This window comes from Euwallacea fornicatus, chromosome 35 (genome assembly GCF_040115645.1).
Source record: "Euwallacea fornicatus isolate EFF26 chromosome 35, ASM4011564v1, whole genome shotgun sequence".
In the NCBI taxonomy this organism is placed as follows: Eukaryota; Metazoa; Arthropoda; class Insecta; order Coleoptera; family Curculionidae; genus Euwallacea; species Euwallacea fornicatus.
In genome coordinates, this window is record NC_089575.1 from 307,815 (window position 1) to 333,091 (window position 25,277).

The 25,277-nt window shown below is 34.6% G+C and overlaps 1 long non-coding RNA gene across 1 annotated transcript; it reads left to right on the plus strand.

Moving 5' to 3' along the window:
- The first annotated feature begins 15,229 nt into the window (after window positions 1-15,229).
- Window positions 15,230-24,921, plus strand: LOC136348889 (uncharacterized). The gene is made up of 3 exons (XR_010733745.1): window positions 15,230-17,819; window positions 17,984-18,093; window positions 24,832-24,921. It is a non-coding gene; the product is annotated as an uncharacterized lncRNA (long non-coding RNA).
- Window positions 24,922-25,277: the final 356 nt, after the last annotated feature.

Genomic DNA, 25,277 nt, shown 5'->3' on the forward strand with positions numbered 1-25,277 from the left:
AGGATAGAGTTTATGTTTGGAAGTGTTCTAAGAGGGTGTTTGTGGGAGAATGGAAGCGTGATTGTCTATTTTGTCTTGTTAGGCACAGTGGGGTCAGTAGTGCTAGATTGTGACGATCGTTTTTCCATTTTGTTTGTATGTGGTTTATGGTCTTTTCCGATGCGTTTGCTCTTAGGATGTGTCCATAGTCCAGGAGTGGTCTGCATATGGATTGGTATATTTTTGTTGCAGTCTTTGTGCTGATCCCTTTGTCTTTGTATGTTAGTGACCGGAAATGCTTTGCCCTTTTGATTGTTTCTGTTCTCATAATCTTTACATGTTTAGTGAACTTCAGTTTGGAGTCGAGTATCATTCTTAGGTATTTTACGTCATTCTTTGGTTCTGTTACTTGTCCGTCCGCTGTTATTGTTGGGGAGTTTGGTTTAATTCGGTGGTTTAACAATAGAAGCTGGTTCTTGCCAGCATTTGGTATCAGCCTCCATACGTAAAACCACTTCATTGTTTGGTTAGTAAGAGTTTGGAGTCTTTCTACAGCCTTCTTGGTGTCCATATATGGCTTAATTTTATTCTTTTTAAGGCATCTTCGAATATTTTCCCTGGGTACATTTAAATCCAAGCTTGCTGTTCTTAATGTACCATATGGGTTGTCAGTAAATTAATTTAAAATTGCGATTTCTGTATCATTTTGATTTCTATTTCTCGGACGTTTGGTTTTTAGTAAATATCTGTGAACGGCTCCAGTTTCATTAAATGTACGTTTTATTCGATTCACTGTACTTTTAGTAATAGGACGTCGATTAGGACATTTTATGTTGAATATTCTAGTTACTTCCCGCACACTTCGGTCATTATCACCAGAAAGACGCACTATTTCAATTTTTTCCCTTAAAGTTAATTGATTATTCATATTTGAACTACTTCTTTAATCAAAAAGAGGAGAGATTTCTCAGTCAACTTGACCAAAAATCTTTATTAATAAAGATGTGGACGATTCAGTAATTTAAAATTTGATTGTTCAATAACTTTTTTTTTAATCAATATTTTTCAACGAAATTTGAGATACACCCATTTTGAAATATTCTAAAGATATTATTATAGTTAAATTTAAAATTAAAAAATCCCTAATGTCTTTTCTTGAATTTTCGGCATAAAAAAAAGAAGCAAAGTGGGTCTTGGATTTTAAGTGAGCACAAGAACTTCTCACAAACTAGAGTTTTTGATGCTTTACAACATGTAAAAAAAAAATAATCAAAATCGGAACACAAATAAAAATTTTACAGGGGTGTCCCGCTCTTATGTGGATCACACTGTAAATGGCTTAATTTATACATATTGAGTAATAGTGATCTCGTCGCTTATATTATTACATGCCGTTTTAAAGGTTATGTTTTGGACTTTTTTCGATCGAAAATTGAACGTGATTAGTAAACAAGAAATTGTTTAAAATTTAAGTTGAAGATGGACAATCAAAGTGAGCATTATCGACACATTTTACTTTCGAAAGGGCAAAAATGCAGTACAAGCTCAGAAGAAATCGTGTGAAGTTCATGGTGAGAGCTGCCTTACTGAACGCCAGTGCCAGCGTTGGTTTTCTCGCTTTCGTTCCGGAAATTTTAATGTCCGAGATGCACCACACACTGGACGCCCAATCACCATTGATAACGATAAAATAAAGTCCTTAATCGAAGCTAATCGGCGCATGACAACTCGAGAGATGGCAGAAAAGTTGAACATATCGAATTCAACCGTTTCTCTGCATTTAAAAAAGCTCGGGTACTAGATGGTTTGCCCTTAAATGTGCGTCAAAATATGTGGTTTCAGTTGGATGGTGCACCACCACATTACGGTCGAAATGTTAGGAACCATCTAAACATGGTTTTTAATAATCGCTGGATTGGCCGAGGACAAACACCTATTCATTGGCCAGCTCGTTCTCCCGATCTCAATCCATTAGATTTTTGTTTTTGGGGATTTATGAAAGATTTCGTTTATATGGTTCCAATACTAAATGAACAACATTTACGAGAAAGAATCATAGAAGGCGCAGAACAATTTAAGTTGAAACCACAATTTTTTCAAAATATTCGTATCTCAGTAATAAAAAGAGCTCGGATGTGTATTGAAGAAGAGGGCGATTATATTGAACATTTAATTTAGATTCACAAAATTTTACAAGAATGAAAAAATTAAGATAAAAGAATATTTAGTTTAAAAAATTAAACACGTTCATCATTGGCGTGCGCAAAAACAAGTTTGGGGGGAGACGTGTCCCTGACCCCCAATTTCTCTTCTCCGGTAAAATTTTTTTTTTACCTAAATAATATGAAAAGAACGCCTCATCGAACTGTGCATCACTACAAAATTTCATTGAAATACGATAAGAAGTACCGAAATTATTAACCAAATAAATTAATTTTTTAATAACTTTAACACTCTGTATAGTAAGTATAAAACGTCAAAGAAAAAAGTCGCATAAGGAAAGTCGACTTATTTTCGCTCAAAGAATCTGTGGCGGATTGGCCTACTAATTTATAACACCCTGTATATACGTGTACGAGGATTGTCAAAGTGAGAGCTCTAACACGTGGAACGCGCAGCTCGGCAGCTTTTGACAGTTCATTGTGGCAGGTTGCAGTTTATTTATTTCTATCGTTGCAACTGGTGGTTTAATAGGTAAACTTATCACAAAGTGGTTCGGGGAAAAGCTACAAAACCAAAGATCTGTGAAATTACTGTGAAAAATATACCATCGGGGCATACCAACGACAGATATTGATTGAAAGTGAAGTATGGCAAAAAGCGCTGCTCATAATATTATTACAAAACATGGGGAAACCTGCAACATTGAAACACGTGAAAAACGTTATGGAAAGCCGAAACCAGTTTCGGGGCGACATGTTGGAATGTTAGTAAAAATTTGCAAATCAAGAAGGAGAAACTCCTTAGAGAAATCACTGCATTGTGAAATGCACAAACGGGTCTTAAAATTGGGCGAGAATGCTGCCGGCAATATTATCCATAAACGTAGCATGAGCTTCTCTAAAGTATATTTCGTATTCTTAGTGTAGATGTTAAAATAACTAAACGAATTTTAGACAAAAGAAAAACATCCGCACTTAGTCACGAATATATTCGAAAGAAACAAATAAGAATGAAATATTGCTGTCTAATGTACAGGGTTATTCACGCAATACGGCACGGGACATTGGGGCCAAAATACCAGGCTTTCAAAAATTTTGCCTTTGGACTAGACGAGAGTCTATGATGACTACTTTTTAAAATTATTTTCATATTATACAGGGTGTCCCAAACGCCCTAAAAGTATCAAAGTTGTGTTTTTTTTTAATGGAACCCCTCGTATATTATTACACTTTTTAATTCTTCGGTCAAAATAAGTGTCTGTTTTAATTAGATTTACAATACGTAACACTTAAGGTTGTTTAACTAATTGAAATTTGCAGTGTAGTGTAACAACAGATCACATTATATATCCCAATCATGATAAACTTGCTATCTTATACAGGGTGTGCAAAAATGAAAACTAATCAAGTAGGAACTTTAAGCGGCTATAACTTCATTAGTTTAAATGCAATGCCATATTATCTAACTTACCACTTACCAGAATATCCCATTTTTAATTACCTATCGAATGGTACTAGGATGTTCACAGCTAAGTCTTCGCGTTTTTACAGAACACACTAAATAATCGTTCTTTGCGCCGTTTGGTGACACTTCAAAATTGGCCCCCCAGATCCCCGGACTTAACTCCTCTAGATTTCTTTATGTGGGGATACAGAAAACGAATTGTCTACAGTACGCCTCCGACAACTCCACATGGTATGAAAAGACATGTAAGAGACGCGTTTGAAACTGCTACCCCGCAAATGTTGTCCAGAGCTAGCAGTAGTTTTGAAAAAAGTATTTGTAAGTGTCCGGAAATGGACGGTCGACATTTTGAACATCTGTTATAATTATTTCGCTTTTGTTGTCGTTTTATCATGATTAGTACATAAAATTGATCTATTGTCACACTACACTGCAAATTACACTTACATAACTTCAATACTTCTTGAGTGTTTAAAACATGAAAATTATGTAAAACTTTGATTAAAATTTCAATTATTTAAAAAACCTTAAGCGTTAGGTGTTGTAAATCTAATTAAAACAGACACTTATTTTGATCGAAGAATTCAAAAATGTTATAATATACAAGGAGTTCCATTTAAAAAAACACAACTTTGACACTTTTAGGGCTTTTGGGACACCCTGTATAATATAAAAACAATTTTAGAAAGCAGTCGTAATAGACCCTCATATAGTCCAAAGGTAAAACTTTTTGAGTGCCTCGTGTTTTGGCCACAATATTCCGTGCTGTATAGCGTGACCAACCCTGTATATACAGGGTGTCCCAAATAAAATGAGTTCCATGAGGATTATGGAAGCGGTAAGAGATACAAGGTGCCTCAAATTGGAAAAAAGAAGCGCATTTTTGTGCCCATTCAGAAAATGTTCTAAATTTAAAAATATGCACAGGCGTTGGCAAAATATGAGCAAAAACTGTTTGAGTAAATTGTACCAAATTTGACAGTTCTTTATTATCGACAACTGCCAATTGAATGGCGTTTTCAGAATTTTTCCAGGTTTTCTAGATTTCGGGAAATTATATTCAACTTTGTTATTTCTTATGGCCGCCATATTGGATTTTGGTGCCATCAAATAGACAATAAAAAAAAGTTTTTTAATCATATATCACAAAGGTGCCCTTGGACCTGCCAAAGTAAGAAAAATAAATAAAAACATTTTTCACCTTAGTAGGCTTAGAAACAAGTGCTTTAGTGTTGCTATGGATACTTTCGTTACATGCAACGAATGTCAACAAAAAGTCTTCACTATTGTTGTATTTGAGGTCAATTTTTATTTTTTCTATTTCATTTTTATCAGTTTCACGCTTTCGTTCGGCAGAAATTTTCAAGTAACAAAATTATGGAACGGTTTTCATATCAAGAAAAGCTGGAGATTAATGACTGCTACATTTTAAGTGGAAGAAATATAGGTAGAGCTCAAAATATGTATCTCCAGAGGTGTCCAGAGAGGCGTCAACCTGGGCACGCAATATTTAATAGGCTTAGAGTGAATCTACTTAAGTATGGATCATTTGAAAAGAGAACCAGAACACGCAGGATTAATGAAGATGTTGAAAATTATGTTGTTGGAGGTGTTGTTGAAACCTCTCGCAACTCACTGCCTCAAATAGAATATAATATTGGTATACCTAGATCAAGTGCTTATCGGGTCCTAAAGAAAAATAAATTTGAATAAGATTCACTTAAAATTTTTGTTGACATTCGTTGCAGGTAAGGAAAGTATCCATAGCAACACTAAAGCACTTGTTTCTAAGCCTACTAAGGTGAAAAATGTTTTTATTTATTTTTCTTATTTTGGCAGGTCCAAGGGCACCTTTGTGATACATGATTAAAAAACTTTTTTTATTGTCTATTCGATGGCACCAAAATCCAATATGGCGGCCATAAGAAATAACAAAGTTGAATATAATTTCCCGAAATCTAGAAGGCCTGGAAAAATTCTGAAAACGTCATTCAATTGGCAGTTGTCGATAATAAAGAACTGTCAAATTTGGTACAATTTACTCACACAGTGTACTCATAATTTCTGATTTTCGAAAATCGCAGCTTTCAGTTTTTTGCTCATATTTTGACAACCCCTGTGCATATTTTTAAATTTAGAACATTTTCTGAATGGGCACAAAAATGCGCTTCTTTTTTCCAATTTGAGGCACCTTGTATCTCTTACCGCTTCCATAATCCCCATGGAACTCACTTTATTTGGGACACCCTGTATAGATAAATAGCTCCTGAGAAAAAAATAACAAATACCATCCTTTTTCAAAAGTATTTGAAATGTTCTTTATATGGACCCATAAAAGTGTTCGAACACTTCAAAAAAGAAAAAAAAATACAAATCGTAAATAATATTTTAATCAAATATACAAACATTTGTCGGTTAACGTCGTAAAGTTAATCGCTAAATACCATTTACCACTATCGATTATTGTTAACAAAAATGGCAAAGAAAAGAAATGAAACAAATGTTCGCTAACGAGAGTTAACACTGAAATGGCACAATGAAGATAAAAAAAGGTGCAGAAATTGCTCGTTTGTTAAACAGAAATAAATCAACTATCTCGTATATCTTAAAAAAATAGACCACAGGGAAATATCATTAATAAACGTCGATCGGGAAGATAAAAGAAATTGACAAAACGTGAGGAGTCTAATGATTTTACGTCAAAATGTGAAAAATCCTTTTATTTCTGAACCAAAATTAGCGAGATATGTTTTAACCCAATTTGGAAAAGAAGTACATTTGGAATTATATAGACGTTTATTAAGAAGTAAAGACATAAATGAACAAGTTCCTAGAAAGAAGTCTTATATCAGCCACAAAACCGAAAAAAAACGTCTCAATTTTGCAAAACAATACATAACTAAGGATGATACATTTTAAGATAAAGTACTTTTTTCTGATACAAGCAAGTACAATGGTTTTGGACAGTAATGGACACCGAAAACTGTAAAGGAAAAAAAACAGAACTAGATCCTGGAGACTCACGCGCAACTGTTGAACGTGGGGAGGTTCAGTGATGGTGTGTGGACTGATAGATGCAAGTGAGGTTGGAAACTTCGGCTTCATCGACGGAATTATGGTTGAAGTGAAATGTTTGTAAATATTAAAAAATGATTTAAAATAGAATATAAACAAATTGGGGTTGCCAAGAGATTATTGGTTCCAACAGGAGTATGATCCAAAACGTACAGCCCATGTAGCGAAAACTTGGTTGATTTATACTAACCTTCCCTTATTACCAACTCCCCCACAAAGCCCAGATGTTAATCCCATCGAACGTTTGAGGGATGAAATCGAAAAAAAACTTAGAACCTACCCGATCACCTCTAACGACAGTTTACCCCAATATATCTTGGAGTCCTGGAATTCCATTGTGTCCAAGTGACACGAGATTTAGTACATTCCATGACACGACGTCTGCAAGCGGTAATCGAGGCAAAAAGGGGCCCAACCAAATATTAGAACTATGAAAATCTACTTTTATTATACAGGGTGTTACCTAAGTACGGTACATAACTTCGGGAGCGTATTCTACAGCTAAAACAAATGTAATGTTGTTATATAAACTATATCTCAAAAATGCTTCGTTGCTGAAATACAGGGTGTGAAAATTTATTAAAAAAATTACAATTTTTTTAATATTTCCGAAACTAGTTGAGACATTTTAATGAAATTTTGCAGGATTTGAGAGTTAGCAAGTGTTTTATTTTACGCTAAAAACAGTGGCTGTTGTGTAACCAGTGGCGTGCGGCCAGGATAATTGCTGGATATTTTAAAGGAAAAATGCGGTACGCCACTGTTCTTTTCCAATATCTTGTTCCTTTCTTAATTAAGTGTTAGATTTGGAAGAAAAAAAGATTTCTTGACTTTTTTTTTGTAGCAAGCACCGTTTTCGAGTAAATAAATAAAAAACATTGTTGCTAAATTTTTTTATTTTTTTAAATTGTTTTTAAGAGAAGAAATACTTGTATGAAGATTTGATTTTATTGTTGTGTACTTGCCTGCTTTATTAAAATTTCATTAAAATGTCTGAACTAGTTTCAGAAATATTTAAAAAATTGTAATTTTTTAAAGAAATTTACACACCCTGTATTTCCGCAACGAAGCATTTTTGGGATATATTATAGTTTCTATAACAAAATTACCTTTATTTTAGCTGTAGAATACGCTCCCGAAGTTATGTCCCGTACTTAGAAAACGCCCCGTATGTTCGGATACTTTTGTGAGTTAAATTTTATGACTTGCGTAGAAACATTATAATTCATATTGGTCTTATCTAATTATTTTTAATTTGATTTTTCTCCAATTTAATAAAAATTAATGTACTTTCATAAAATATAGCACATCTTATTTTTTTATTATGTATAAAAATAATAAATTATTTTACTTGAAAAAAATTAATACAGTTCGAGTACTCTCGTGACAGGCTGTAGTGGCATCTGTAGAGAAGAGAAAAATATTAGTTTGAGGCAAAATCAAAGCAATTTCGGACGGAACGAGGTTGCAGTAAAATAATATTTAGTCATGAGTCGAAATTCCACGTTTGTGTGAGAGATCATCGAAAACGGGTTATTCGGACAAAGGCAAAAGCGTTTCACAAGGACTACCTCAAACAACCTGTTAAATTTCCACAGAGTATTATGGTGTGATGATGTGTGTCGGCTAACGGGTTAGGAACATTAACTCTTATTAGTGACACTGTAAATGCCGTTAAATATCGTGATATCCTCCAAAACTCGTTATTACCGAGCGTTAATAAACTATATCCCACTATTGACTGCATATTTCAGCAAAGATGGCGCGACATGTCATAGAGGGAAATTCACCAAAAAAATGGTTTGCAGAGCATGATGTACAAGTTTTGTCCAGCCCTGGATATTATCCAAACACTCTGGCATAAAATAAAACAGCAATTAAGAAATCGTGCTCAGCAGTTTTGCCATTCTCTTGCATATTCTATGCCTGTTGGAGCTTGCTCTGTTTTAAAAGCGAAAGGCGATGTGACTACTTAGTAAATTTAATTCTCTTGGTCTAAATATTGTTTGTCCCAACACAGCTATAGTGGTCAGCATATTAACGTATGAAGTTAAATAAAATTGTTTATTGTGAATACCGCAGCCTTTTTTGCTTTAAATGACTAAATCGTATGTTATTACTGTGTGTACATAAGTGCCTTAAGTCTAGATTTAACTAAATAAACCATTTCACAGAAAACGTACGCTCTTTGACGAAATGCAGCTTGTCCCAACCTACAGTAATTAGGGCTCGTTTGGATCCGAGCGTGTTCATTCATGTAAAGACAGCAAAAGCTCTTAAGAAGTTTGATGCACACACGATTAGGTGAGTGTAAGTCGAGGGCCAGCTACGTAAACGAGACCATAGAGCTTGGTCAGAAGCTTAGAGCCGCAGGAGTTAAAAGTGACGATGGGTGGATAAGCTCCGTACTGATAGTACTACCGAAAAAGTGTGCTTCTATGATGATGGCTATGCAGCACTCTGGTATTGTTATTGCGACGAACTCGATCGGAACCAAACTGTCGGACATGGAAAGTAATGGAAACAACGTTGGTAGAGAAAGTGCTTTTGCTCGAAAATGGACACACAAAAATGCGCCAAATGGCGGACGAGAAGGCTTCTAAAATAAGGAAGACGGTTACGTGATAATCGATTTAACCAAGATCGTCGGCACTCTCGTGATGATCAGTTTAAAACTGACAGAGATACATTAGTGGCCATAAGTATGGAAACTTTTTTAATATCGTTTTTATTTAAAATGAACGATTATCATTTGAAATTGTAAATATAAAATAGATTCTATTTTTAATACTTTATCAACGTCCATGGTATATTGGTATTTATTGGAATTTGATTTGGAGTAAATGTGAAATTTAAAAAAACTGCAGACAAATGTATGGAAATCAATAATGTATTTTCAGTAACTTATAAAATAATCCGTTGTTTCAAAATTGTGTCAATATTTTGTGTGTGTTTTCCATTAATTACTGCACGACACCGTTGGTTCATAGAATACACCAGTTTTCTGCAAACTTCCACTGGAATTAATTTCCATTCTCATTCCAAAACCTCGAATAAATGTGGTAAACTACGAATTTTTCCTTTCCGAATTTGCCTTCCAAGGTGTTCCCAAAGATGTTCGATCGGGTTAAGATCTGGACTCTGCGACGGCCATTCCATTTTCGCGACAGAATTTTCTTCAAACCAATTTTTAACCAGTTTTGACGCGTGCTTGGGGTCATTGTCTTGCTGAAAACTCCAAGACAAGGGCATTTCCCATTCTGCATAAGGAAGCATATGATTCGCTAAGATGTCCTTGTACACGAATCAGTCCATAGTCCCTTCTATTTTAATTAATGGCCCAACCCCAGAGGCAGAAAGACACCCCCACACCATAACACTTCCACCGCCATGTTTTACAGGAGGCAATTGATACTTAGAATCGAATCTTGCATTCTTAGGACGTCTTAGGTATCGAATACCATCACTACCAAATAACTGAAATTTACTTTCATCGCTCCACAAGATTGTATTCCATTTTTCCTGTGACCAGTTGATAAGTTGCCAAGCAAATGCAATTTCTATTTCTTTTGGAAATTAGTGGTTTTTTGACAGCAACCCTTCCAAACGAACCTCCAGCTACCAAGAATCTTCGCCCCGTGCGACTCGATACCGCCATGTTGTGTTCTTCAGCAAGAAGTCATGAAGTATCCGTTGAAGTCAATAGTGGATTTTTCTTCGACATCCTTCGTATTAATTCTTGAGTGCGTTTTGGAAACTCTTTGGGCCTACCTGGTCTTGGAAATCTCTATATTGTACCACGTTCATGAAAACGTTTCCATATTTCCGGTATTGTTCCTTTGGGTACATTTAAAGAACCAGCAATATCACACTGCTTCTGCCCCTGCTTAAACACCTGTACAACTCGCTGTTTTAATTCTTCAGATAAATGACGCTTTGACATTGTCGCTTTTATTGAATTCTACTGTATACTGTGTAAATTCGATAAATTTAGCTTTTACTCGATTCTTTTTATCAAAAAATACAAATAGTTTCTATACTTCTATCCGCAGTTTTTTTTAATTTCACATTTACTCCAAATCAAATTCCAATAAATACCAATATACCATGGACGTTGATAAAGTATTAAAAATAGAATCTATTTTATACCAGGTCTGTAAATATGAAACCGGAATCTTTTAATAGAAAGTATAACTTAGCTGCGCAATAATTATAAAAAGTATTTTATTCGAAATATTTCCCATCGTTCCATATACATTTTTCCCATATCTCTGGCAATTTGTGGATGCCACGCCAAAAGAACTGTCGTTCTTTTGAGGCGAACCATTCATCGAGCCATTTTTGAACCGTTTCTTAAGAGGTGAGGTGCTGTTCTGCAAGAGCGTGTCCCATCGATGCAAATAAATGATAATCGAATGGTGCTAAGTCGGGTGAATAAGCCGCATGCGATAGTACTTCCCAATGAAACGTCCCTATCGTTTCCTTCACCAGTTTTGCAGTTTGTGATTATCATGAAGCAATATCACCTTGTGTTGCCGTTCTTGATAGTCTGGTCGTCTTTCACGCAAAGATCGATGGAAATCCATCATTTGTTGTCGGTAACGTTCAGTATTAACTGTTTCTCCAGGTTTTAGCAGCTCATGATAAATTACTCCTTTTTGATCCCACCAAACACAGAGCGTTGTTTTCCGTCCATATCGATTTGGTCTTGCTGACGATGCTGATGGTTCGTCTGGAGTTACCCATGATTTTTTACGTTTGGGATTCTCAAAATAGATCCATTTTTCGTCACCAGTCACAGTTCGATGAAGAAATGACTTTCTGTTATACCTGGTAAGCAACAATTGGCAAGTGGTTTTTCGATTTTCTTGCTGTCTTTCATCGAGTTCATGTGGAACCCATTTTCCTATCTTCTGAATTTTTCCCATAGCTTTCAAGTGAATGAAAATGGCTTCTCGTGTCACATTTGATTGGTTCGCTAATTGTTGTTGCGTTCGAGCATCGTCCTCATCTAACAAAGCTCGCAACTCGCCGTCTTCAAACTTTTTCGGTGGTTTTCCACCCTCTTCGTTATCGACGTCAAAATTGCCACTTTTGAATTTTTTAAACCGCTCACAGCACTGTGATTTTCCAAGGGCACGTTCACCGTAAGCTTCAACAAGCATGCGATGTGAATCTGCAGCCGTTTTTTTCAAATGGTAACAGAAAATCAATGCTGTCTGCAGCAAATCGTAATTCGTAGGCACAAAATTCGACATACTCAAAGCTACTGCAAACTGTACTGCAGTATTGAACCTGTATTGTTATGACTTGAAAATCATTCTCAGATGTAAATAAGAGATGTAGTACCCTAATAACACGATAAGGTAGTACCTATATTACCACTGTGGATATTTGGAGGCAAAATCCGGTTTCATATTTACAGACCTGGTATGTCGTTAATTAACTGCTTCAATTGCAAGAAAAATGTTCATTCTGTGAATAAATGTGTTAAAAACAGTGATTGACAAGGTAACGCTTCGAGCGTTCTTAGTGCCGTCTTCTTGAGTGGAAATTTCAAGAAAAGTGATTGATTTATGGACTCTGCTGCTAACACACATTTGATTGCAGTCGAAAAAGAATAGTTTCGATGCGAGAAAAATAATGGAGGAAAATAATACTAAAGTGAAAGTTCAACGTTCGGGGAAAGTAGAACTCCAAACGATTGTCAAAAGGCGTAAGCATGACATACTAGTTGAGAACGTTTCGCTCGTTCCTTAACATACTACTTATATTTTATCCGTGAGTAAACTCATTGAAAATAGAAACCAACTTTTCTTCAATTCCAATTGTTGCGAGATACACAGGGTGTCCTCGAACTGCGTGGCCAAAATGATACCGCAGATTATTTAAGTAAAAATAAGTCGATTTAACTAAATTTGCCTCAGTCCAAAAGTTGATAATCGCGGAGTTACAGGGTGTTAAATTTGAAAAAATAAGTCGCATTTTCTTCAATATCTTTCGATTCCTTTGAGCTAATTTCAGGAAATTTCGTATCTGAGGGCGTTTTAGAATGCGAAATTCAAATTTATTTAACATTCAGTTGTATTTTTTAGAGGGCACCACAAGCGACCATTAAGACACTTTTAAACCCCTGTAACTTTTTTGTGCCACAGTGTATGTTATTTTGGCATTGAAAAATCTTTTTTCCTACCTTTTATACTTAGAAAAGATATACTTTATTGAAGTCGCTGGAAGCAACGGTTTCTGAGATAAACGCATGTAAAGCTGATGATGCATGTAAATTGACTTAAAATTACTACCCGTTCAAAAAAAAATGTGTTCAAGTTCTCCAAAAACAATCATTACTAAAGGTAAAACATAAATAATAATTAACAAAGAAGTAACAACAAGGAGAAATAAAATTAACTAATTAATTAAATTAACTTATGTAAGTTTTTGATTTAATTTTTTTTTAATTTAATTTGCTATCACAGTAAATGTTCAAAACGTTCACCATTTTCCTGCATGCACAAGTTAATTCTTTTTAAGAAATTATATTGTACTCTCAACAATATTTCAGGAGTATTATTCAATAATTCCGCTTCGCGAATTATTCTTGCCTTCAATTCTTCTCGCGTGTGAACTGGGGATGCATAAACTTTTGATTTCAAGGCACTCCACAAAAAAAAATCACAGGGTGTCAAGTCTGGTGATCGAGCCGGCCAATTCACAGGTGCATCACCTCCTCTTCCAATCCAGCGTTGTGGGTATTCCTCTTTTAAATGTTTCCTTACATTTAAAGTTAAATGAGGAGGCGCGCCATCATGCCTAAACCAAAGGTCACGACGAAGACGTAAGGGTAAATCTTCTAATAAAATAGGTAGAGTTTGTAATAAAAAGTTCAAGTAGTTATCACCATTCAGCGTATCTGGTATTACAAAAGGACCAACAATAAAATTATCTACTATTCCAGCCCAGACATTTACTTTAAATCGATGTTGATAATGAGTCATTGTTTTTTTCTTGAGGATTTTCATAAGCATAAACATGTTCATTATGCACATTAAAAATACCACATCTAGTAAAAACAGCTTCATCTGTGAATAAAACTTTCTTACTGAAATTTCGATTTTCGATTTTTCTGTCGATTATAAACCGACAAAAAGTTAAACGTTGAACAGGATCTCCGGGCAATATGTCTTGAACTTTTTGAACATGATAGGGGTGCAACAATTGTTCTTGAAAAACTTTATGAACTAATGATTTTGAAACTCCCAATTCCAGTCCTACACCTCGTGTCCTGACATTTGGATTTCTTCGAACAGCATCCAAAATCTCTTCTTCCATTTCTACCGTATTTATTGTTCCTCTGCGTCCAGAATTTACGTAGCTACGTTTAAACTTGCCATTTTCGCGCAGGCGCCCTTCGATATTAGCAAAAGTTTTCCGATTTGGAATTCTACGAAAAGGATATTTTTCCTTGTAAACTTGTACACTTTTTTGACCATTGCAACGGCAAAGTCCATAGATTAACAGCATATTCACCATTTCGGAATACGTGAAATTATTAGACATAGTCATGGCTATTAATCAACAGGAAGCGAAGGAAAAAACTGATATTTGAGGAATAAATTCAAGTGTCAAAATGCCGACTAAAAAACATAGCAAACTAAGTTATTTACTTAAAAGCGATAACGCAGCTGTGTGACGCATTAGAATTATGCGTTTTTCTCAGAAACCGTTGCTTCCAGCGACTTCAATAAAGTATACCTTTTCTAAGTATAAAAGGTAGAAAAAAATATTTTTCAATGTCAAAATAACATACACTGTGGCACAAAAAAGTTACAGAGGCTTAAATGTGTCCTAATGGTCGCTTGTGGTGCCCTCTAGAAAATACAACTAAATGTTAAATAAATTTGAATTTCGCATCCTAAAACGCCCTCAGATACGAAATTTCGTGAAATTAGCTCAAAGGAATCGAAAGATATTGAAGAAAATGCGACTTATTTTTTCAACTTTAACACCCTGTAACTCCGCGATTATCAACTTTTGGACTGAGGCAAATTTAGTTAAATCGACTTATTTTTACTTAAATAATCTGCGGTATCATTTTGGCCACGCAATTCGAGGACGCCCTGTAGAATAAACAGAACGAACTGATTACCATTGCTAATTTTACAAGTGGAGTCTATAGGGTGTTCGGTAATTCTATGCATTCTTTTGTGAGGGTGACGGGTATGTGGTAAGGAGCAAATTTGACCCCTACGTACATGTTCCAAAATGCAATAGTTCTTCAGTTATTTTGATTTAATTTTTTTTAACATTGGCCCTTCATGACTTCGGAGGGATTTTTCGAAAAAATCTTTTTTGACTTTTTATGCTCTCACAGCTCGATCACTTGACTAACACTGTGATCTTAGATATGGATTGAAAAATGTGAGGAAACATTTTGATTGTGTGAAGACTTCAAGTAAGTAATTTGATGAAATGATTTTTGGAGATCAGCTACTCAACTTCTTTCAAGGTTACTTCCAACAATTTTCAAGGTAACATGCGTGCGAATTACTTTAAAAACTTTCTCATTTCAATAGCCATTCAATGAAGTATTATGTACATGTTCAACCAATGAAAGCTAGTTGAAAAAATATATACAAATTATCGAGGTATCGCAAAAACAGTAACAAAACGTGCTACACAAATAACAGTAAAAACTATATTTATTTAGATTTGTTTTGCACAAAATATTCAAATTTATTCTTATTATATAAGGTATTGCTCGAAATGATGCCCTCTTCTAACGCACGCACACGTTCGTTTACGAACGTTGATTATTCCATTTCTATTAAACGTGAATTCGTCGGTAAACAAGTTTCTTCTGTGGAAAGTTGCCTTTTCCGTATCAGCACTTAAAATGAATTTGCAGTTTTCTGCAACTTTCCTCTAAAAGATTTTGTAGGCCGACCAATCCAAATTCGACCGAAACGGTGTAACGAACTAACGCAATGCTCATTACTGAAGTGAGGAAAATCCACGTGTAACTTAAACGCACAACTATAAAAACAAAATTCAGTGTTAATGATGTGTGACTTGGTGCAATAAACAATCTTCTAATAGGACCTCATTTTCTGCCGGATATTTTAAATGATGAGAAAGACGAAGAGTTCCTTGTGAATGACCTACCGCCGCTACTGGAGGATTTACCGCTAAATATTTGTTAAAACTCGATATTCCAGCATAACGGGTATCCTTCACATTATCATTAAACGTAAAGGAGTTGCTTGACCAAAATTTTCCAAATCGGTAACTTGGAAGAAGAGGTCTCATACGGTGGCCTGCAAAGAGCCCAGATCTAGGCCCATTGGACTTTCGCGTATGGGGAGGAATAAGGAACTAGCTTATGCTCGAGAAATACGGACAAGAGAGGAATTAATACAGAGTATTGGAGAAGCTGCGGCAATACTTAAGCAAACATTTTTGACCAAGGTGATTCGCACAAAAATCAGAAAACGACCAGTTATATGTGCTGAAAGAAGATGGCATCATTTCGAAAATATCTTATATGATGAGCACAAATTTTGATGTTTTTCGTAAAATAAATCTAAAATGTTATTTTTGTAGCATGTTTCATCAGTGTTTTTGCCACACTTTTATAATTTGTGTATTTTTTTGGAACCAGCTTTGATTTCTTCAACATGTAATATCTCGTTAAATAGCCACTGAAATGGGCAAATTTTTAGAGTAATTTGCACCCATGTACCTTGAACATTTTTGGAAACAAACGTGAAAGAAATTGAGCAGCTGATCTGCAAAAATTAATTCATAAAAGAATTTACTGAAAAACTTCACATTTTTTATTCTATACTGAAGATCATAGCCGTGGGCCAGTCATCTACTGGTGAGAGTAAGAAAACCCAAAAAAGGTATATTTTTTTATTAAGTTTGAAATTCGAAGAAGAGCCAACATAAAAAAAATTAAATCAAAATAACTCAAAAACTATTCCGTTTTGAAATATGCATGTAAGAGTCAAATTTGCGCCTTATCTCATGCTCCGTTGCCCTTCCAAAGGAATGAGACCGAATTACCAAACACCCTGTGTAATTTAGATGTTTGCGTTTGCAATAAGACGCGTTTACTAGTCATACATCGGTCACAGCAGATATATGACATAGAAGATTTCTAAATTAAAAGAATAAGCTCGCCTGGTAAATGGCCTAGATTTTCGAAAAACCGCTAATATAGGCAGGCAGAAGGGCTGGGTATGTCGTGACGGCAAACAGTCTCGATTACCTTTTACAGATTTCCACAATGTGGCAAAATGGCTTCTAGAAGTTATCCATACGGACGTGCGTGGTCCAATGGAAACAAGATTCGCAAAAGGTTCAAAATATTTTGTAACGTTCAAAGACGGCAAAATTCAGCAAAATGGCCTTTGTTTACTTTATAAAAACCCAAGATTAGGTCTTTCAATGTTTTAAAAGGTCTAAAGCCATAGTGGAAAATTAAAAAAAAAAATGAAAAAAATTAAAACCTCAAGATCGGACAATGGAGGAGAATTTTCATCTAAAGAATTTGAAATATTTTTGCAGAACAATGGAGTAATTCACCAAAAGCGTAATGCCTGAGCAAAATGGGGTTGCAGAGCTTTTAAATCGTACAATTGTTGAAAAAGCAAAATGTTTGTTCTTTGAAGCGGATTTAAGAAAATCATTTTGGGCTGAGGTCGTCAACACCGCTTTGTACCTCTGTAATAGATCCTTGGTGTCACGTTTACAAACGACGGCTTATGAACGATGGACAAGAAAAAAGCCGACGTCACTAAGCTATGGGTTTTTGCAAAGAAGTCTGCGAGGCTAAAGAGAAAAGGCAAGAACGAGACGAGAAAGCTCAAATGCGCATTTTATTAATGTGCGCAGAAAACACAAAGGGATATCACATTTAAGAGCCAAAAAAAAAGGTATGTTCTTATTGGTGGAGATGTCACCATTATAGATACCAAAAAAGATCCCGATCACTAGGAAACTGAGATACGTAATTTGGATGACAAACTCAATGACAATGAGTATGGTCCGATAGAGAATGACAATTCAATAGGGGATAAAGCAATAACTGATTTTGCGTCTCTGGATGATACCAACAGGAATTAAGCATTTAAAAGGTAATCGAAACGATAGTAACTCAGAGGCATCATATGAAGAAACCGAAGTACTGCGGCGATCTTAGAGACAAGAGAAAATAAAAGAATTTCCTGATTATGTTACATATGGGTGTACCATTCCACTAGAGGAAACTCCTTTAACGGTAACTGAGGCTTTATTCTAGGATAGATTCCAATGAATGGAGAGAAGCCATATTGGACGCAATAAAATCGTTTGAGGACAACGAAGTCTGGGAATTAGTGGCTCGTCCAAGTGATGAGACTGTGACAGACCGTAAGTGGATTTTTAAATTAAAGAAAAATTGCGAAAATGAAGGAAATTGTCGAGATGGATTGGTGGAAAAAGGTTTTAATTAAAAAGAAAGTATAGACTAAAATTAAACATTTGCTCCAGTAGTGAAATATTCTACTTTAGGACTATTGATCGCCTTACCAGTTAAACTGGATTTAGAAATATGAACATCTACATAGATGTTAAAACTGCATTTCTAAATGGAATTTTAGAAAAAAAAATGTTTATATGACGCAACCGGAAAGTTTTGTAATTAAAGGTTCAGAGAATAAAGTTTGAATACTAAAAAGAGCCATTTATGGCCTCAAACAATCTTCCATAGCTGGATATAAACGAGTCGATGATTTGTTAACAAACGTAAGTTAAAAAAAATTATCGTATGCATTTGCGTATTCAAGGTGGTCCTTAAGTAATTATACAGGGAGTTCCAAATAAAATGTTCTATTCCCTTATCCCAGAAAATATACAAGTCATGTAGAAAACTTTTCAACACAAGTTCAATGGTTTTTAGAGGTCTTTTATTGTACAAGGTGTTCCACTTAAAGCTGTGTTTGAAGATTGCTCAAAAACGGTGCGTTGTATGAAAAAAACTTTCAAATAAAACTTGTCTGGTAGAGAGGGGAACATGTCCGCCAAAACGTAATTTTAAGGTCATTTCAAGGGCAACTTTTTTTCCAAATGTCAACCTCATTATTTTACAGATGCTTGTTGACTTTCAAAAAAAAATATTTTATTTGAACAATTTTTTATTAGACGTTTTGCTATAGAGCTGTCCTTGATTTTTGTCCAATTTTTGAAATGGTCGAAATTATCGCTTTTTTTTCAAGTTCTGCAATGCATATTCTGTTTAAAACTGATGACAATGCAAAAAAAAATTATTGCTATGAAAAAAAAATTAATTTAAAATCCTGATTCGACAAACTTATGGCAGAAATTGTTCAAAAAAATGTCCTTCCTGCTCCAAACATGTCTCAGCTCTTGTTCGATAAGGATCGTTTGCTCTGCGCAACATCCACCCCGTTTATCAATTGACACGCATTGTCAATTCTCTTTTTCACGTCGTCTGCAGTTGTTGGTACTTCTGCGTAAGCTTTGTTCTTTAAAAAACCTCCAGAGGAAAAAATCTGATGGAGTCAGATCAGGCAAACTAGGAGGCCAGTTCACTGTACCGTCCCCTCCAATCCATCGATCTGAATACATTTTATCCAAAATCTATCGAGACTTCTAAAAAGAAGAACCGGACAGCTGTCGTGCTGATATCGCATCACCCGTCTAATCGCAAGTTGAACGTTTTCTAACAATTCCGGAAGATTACTACGCAAGAAATTCCGGTACATTTCTCCATTCAAATTTCCCTCAATGAAAAAAGGTCCAATTAAGTATTTCCCAGTAATACCGCACCATACAGTCACCGACCATGGCCTTTGATGTTCAACTTCTCTAAGCCCGTGTGGCTTTACAGCACTCTAAAAATGCAAATTATGGTGATTCACTGCATCATGGTTTGTGAATGTGGATCTGTCCGAAAACAAAACGTTGGAAAACAAATTTGCATTTTGATTTAATTGCTGCCTTGCTCAATTACAAAAATTGACTCGGTTATGAACATCAGTTCCTTGGAGTTTCTGATGTAAAGAAATGCGGTAAAGATGGTATTTATTCACCTTCGAAATTCTTTGGACACTTGTCTTTGACATTCCTGAGCCAGAAACGATTTGACGACAACTTACATGGGGATCAAGGGCAACAGCTGCAAGAACTGCTATTTGATTGCCTTCATGTGTTGCTCTCCGGGGTCGATTGCGCTTTTCCGTTTCTTTGAAATTTTTCATGATCCTGTTGAATGTCGTCCAACGGGAAACTGTTTCATCCGGACATCTTTCAGCATTAAGTTCTTCTGCTCGACTAACGTTTCCTCCAGTCTCTCCATAAATTAAAACCATTTCAAGTTTTTCATTCAAAGTGTAGTGATTGGTTTGAATCATTGAATTTTGAAATGAAAAGAATAACTTTTGAATGTTTTCACACAAAACAATTAGATTGATTGTTAAAAAAAAAATCGACTTCCTGTAGACCTTAAGGTAATACATATAAGGTATACTCTTACAAGAGGAAATTTAAGAAAATATTTTTTTTATAGAAATAATTTTTTTTGATTAGATAGAAAGATTATTATGAGTTTTAAACAGAACATGTACTGCAAAATTTTACAAAAAAATGCAATAATTTCGACTGTCTTGAAAATTGGACAAAAATCAAGAATAACTCTGCAGCAAAACGTTAGAAAAATTTATTCAAATAAAAGATTTTAATTTTTTGAAGGACTTCAAGAATCTGTAAAAAATACGGGGTTGCCATTTGAAAAAAAAAATTGCCCTTGAAATGACCTTAAAATGACTTTTTGGCTAAAAATCACTATCTCTATTACCTGCCCCCCTCTTAACCGGATAACTTTTATTTGAAACATTTTTCATATAACATACCGTTTTTGAGTAATCTTCAATCACAGCTTTAAATGAGATACCCTGCAAAATAGCTTGATATATACAGGATGTATCACTTTGGCGGTATAAAACTCAACTTCGTTATTTTAAATAGAGCCTCCTTTTTTGGTATTTTCGGTTTTTTTTTATCAAATTTTAGGGGCACTTTATGTAAAGTGTCTTGTGTCTAAAATTTACCATTTGCCAGTTATTTCGGAAAATTCGAACATTTTTATATCTGCAGGATAGTACGGAAATGGATGCTATGCCCTAACCGTTACGAATTTCGGTATCAGTCTTCTGATGCTACAAGAGAACTTAATAAGCTGTATTTTGGCTTAATTTAATTGAAGAAAAAGCCTTTCACAACCACCGAAATATGTTCCCAAAATTTCATTATTTCAAACGTCGAGAACTTGCTTCTTTCAAATAGAATGCCCTGTATATTCTTTCGTCAATTGCAGTCCAACTTAATTGTCCATAACTTTATTACTTTTATATAGGATATATATATTCCTATATAAAAAAGCAAAAGTTTACTGCAAAAATAATTTTTTATTAAAAATCTATGGGTTTTTCTTATTATCGCAATAAAATAAGCCCTTACACGGCGGCTAAATGTCAGATATAGCAAAAAACAAAACGTTTACAACTCACATAAATTTAATTTTAAAAAAACTTTATAAAAATAATAACTATAATAATACAAAATAATCTACTATAAGTGAGCCACATGCCCATCGTTTTCAACAATACAAGTTGTCAGTGTAACTTAGAGTTTGTTTACAGCATTCAATATTGCGCTTAAGCTCTTTAATGAAATTGGTTTTGTTTTTGTAAACTTTGTCTTTCAATATTCCCCAAAGAAAATAATCCAACGTGGTTAGATCGGGACTTCTTGGGGGCCATTGAATGTTCCCTCTGGGGCCTATCCATTCCCCAAAGTTATTAGTCAGAAATCACGAAAATTATGATTTTTATTACCCAAGGTACCCAATAATGATTTAATTTCGTTTCTCTATAATTCTAAATATGGTAAACCATTCACATTATTGTCAATGAACATAGGCCCCAAAATATGATGCCTGAAAATCTCACGCCAAACATGAACACTACACCTTCCTTGGTTTTGAACAGCTTTAACTTGCTTCGGATTTATTTGAGGCCAAAAATGGATGATTTTTGGATTAAACACTCCGAATGTGGTCAATATCGTTTCATCTGTCCAACAAATTCAATCAAAAAAATTACCGAAGTATTCACGATAGATTAAATCTTGTCTAAATTTCAAACGTCTATTATTGTCATTTGGAAGAAAATATTGCAATTTTGCAAATTTGAACGACTTCTTACGACTTCCACAGTTAAGCCTCGCAAAGTTGTGCATTGTTGATTCTGGTACTTGCACGTGTCTACTGCAATCTCGTAAAGAATTTTCTAGAGCCTCTTGGAAGTATACAGCAATCGTTTCTTCAACGCCTTCGGTTAAAACCTTCTTCGATTTAGCTCGATGAGAATGTCTCGAGACTCCATATTCGCGTAAACTTTGTGTAATTCTAATAAATATTGATCTTACCGGAACATTTTTATTGGGAAACTTTTGTTGATACATGTATAACGCAAGAACTATACTTTTATTGCATTTTATATAACAACTGTAAATATCGAATCTTTCTTGCGTTGAATACATTTTCACCACTTAGCTGATAAAACGCAGAACTTTTCGTTTTGAGTTTTGTTTTTCGCTACATCTGACGTTTAGCCATCATTTCAGGCCTTACTTGAATCCCATAATATAATATAAAAAATATATAATAAAATAAAATAAAATATAAAAATACAGGGTGTTTCCTAAGCACGGTACATAACTTCGGGAGCGTATTCTACAGCTAAAATAAAGGTAATTTTGTTATACAGGGTGAGTCGGGAGGATCGTGCCAAACTTCAGGAGCGTGTTGTACATGAAAAATAAATATAAAAAAACTCAAATGTTCTTATCCGATTTTCGTTTGTTTACAAGTTATGGCGTAAATAAAATTAAAACATAAAGGTTAAGCAACATTTAGACGAAACGTTTCCTGGACGTTGGATTGGTCGTGGTGGCCCTATTAGTTGGCCTCCAAGGTCTCCAGACCTCACACCACTAGACTATTGTTTGTGGAGTTGGTTTAAAACTGAACTGTACAGAGTAAAAGTGGACACTCAAGATGCACTAATTCAACGCATTAGAAATGCTGCAGCTGCCATTAAAGAAAGACATGAAACAATCAGGAGCGCAACGAATGCTCTTCATAGACGAAGCCGAAAATGTTTAGAAGTTAATGGCAATATTTTTTAACATTTACTATGATATCCAAACGTTAATTTATGGAATTTCTTATGAAATTTATAAATTTTTTAAATTTTATGTTTTAATTTTATTTACGCTATAACTTGTAAACAAACGAAAATCGGATAAGAACATTTGAGTTTTTTTACATTTATTTTTCATGTACAATACGCTCCTGAAGTTTGGCACGATTCTCCCGACTCACCCTGTATAAACTACATCCCAAAAATGCTTCGTTGCGGCAATACAGGGTGTGAAAATTTCTTTAAAAAATTACAATTTTTAAATATTTCCGAAACTACTTGAGACATTTTAATGAAATTTTAATAAAACAGGCAAGTACACAACAACAAAAAATGCATATCTTCATACAAGTATTTCTTCTCTTAAAAACAATTTAAAAAAATAAAAAAATTTAGCAACAATGTTTTTTATTTATTTACTCGAAAACGGTGCTTGCTACAAAAAAAAAGTCAAGAGATCTTTTTTTCTTCCAAATCTAACACTTAATTAAGAAAGGAACAAGATATTGGAAAAGAACAGTGGCGTACTGCATTTTTCCTTTAAAATATCCAGCAATTATCCTGGCCGCACGCCACTGGTTACACAACGGCCACTGTTTTTAGCGTAAAATAAAACACTTGCTAACTCTCAAATCCTGCAAAGTTTCATTAAAATATCTCAAGTAGTTTCGGAAATATTTAAAAAATTGTAATTTTTTTAAGAAATTTTCACACCCTGTATTTCAGCAACGAAGCATTTTTGGGATATAGTTTATATAACAACATTACTTTTGTTTTAGCTGTAGAATACACTCCCGAAGTTATGTACCGTACTTAGGTAACACCCTGTATATAGGGCATTCTATTTCAAAGAAGCAAGTTATTGACGTTCTAAATAATGCAATTTTGGGGGCATATTTCGGTGGTTGTGAAATACTTTTTTTTTAATTAAAATAAGCCAAAACGTAACTTACTAACTCCTATTGTAACCCCAGAAGACCGATTCCGGAATTGGTAATAATTAAGGCAGAGCATCCATTTCCGTAGGACCCTGCAGATATCAAAATATTCCAATTTTGCGAAATAACTGGGGAATAACAAATTAAACATGAGATATTTTACATAAAGTGACCCTGTAATTTGATGAAGATTCCTAAAATACCGAAAATATAGGGGGTTCCATTTAAAATAACGAAGTTGGTCTGTGTACGACAGAAACGATGCACTCGGGGAATATGTCAAATTGTTATATTATAAAAGACCTTTAAAAACCATTTGAACTTTTTGACTTAATTTGCACATTTTCTGAGGTAAAGGAATACAACATTTTATGTGGGACACCCTGTACGCAGAGTAATAGATGATACCTTGCATAAAAATAAGACTATTTGACTTATCGACCTTGGCTCCGAAACCGCTATTAACTGATCTATAGCGCGTTACGAGGTTTATTTTATTTCTCTTTTCCTTTCGGATAATTCATATTTTTTCTCTAATCGTTTAAATTTGGAATTTGAAGAAAATTTGACGTCAAAAATCCAGATTTAATATTCATTTTGCGGCATTAGTTTGAAGGCGCCACTTAACTCATATTTCGCGTGTTTAACTTCACATAACTTTTTGGCCTCTTACTTTACCAATTTGGTAACTGTCAAAGTATATTCTCCCATAATTTTTCCCGTAAAGAGATATATTTCTTGAAACTCCGTTGGAATCACCGTTTTCGAAAGATTTACATTTAGAAAATTCAGTGTCACTGTGTCCGTGTGAGTTGAATCACAAAGTGTTCATTTTTTTTCCAAAATAAGCGTGATTAAAACAAAAAAATTAACGAAACTGTCAAATTTGGCCTTAGTGAAATATTACTTAAAACTGTCTCAATTGATTGTAATTTATTTAATTACAGATATTCTAACAAAGAAGTACCATGTGAACAATAGAAAGGAGCAACAAAGAACTTTAGCGCATTAATACCTCACAATAATAACAATTTGAGATAATTATTTAAAAAATTAGTTATACTGTTTTAGGTAATAATTGTTCAATGTGACTTCCATTAACATTAAAAAAAATAAATGTTCGTTCTGAAACAAGTCGGAACCAGTTCTAATTCGCTGCCACAATTCGTCACGCGTACCTATTGGTTTCTCATGAAATTTTGATTTGACGTATCCCCGAACATAGAAATCAAGCGGATTAAAGTCAGGGCTTCTTGCAGGCCGAGGCGTTCTGCTTCCACGGCCTAGCCACCGATCTGGAAACTTTGCATGTAAATAATTTCTAACTGCTATAGAAAAACGTGGTGAAGCACCATCATGCATAAAGTACATGTTTAGCCGTAAATTAAGCGGC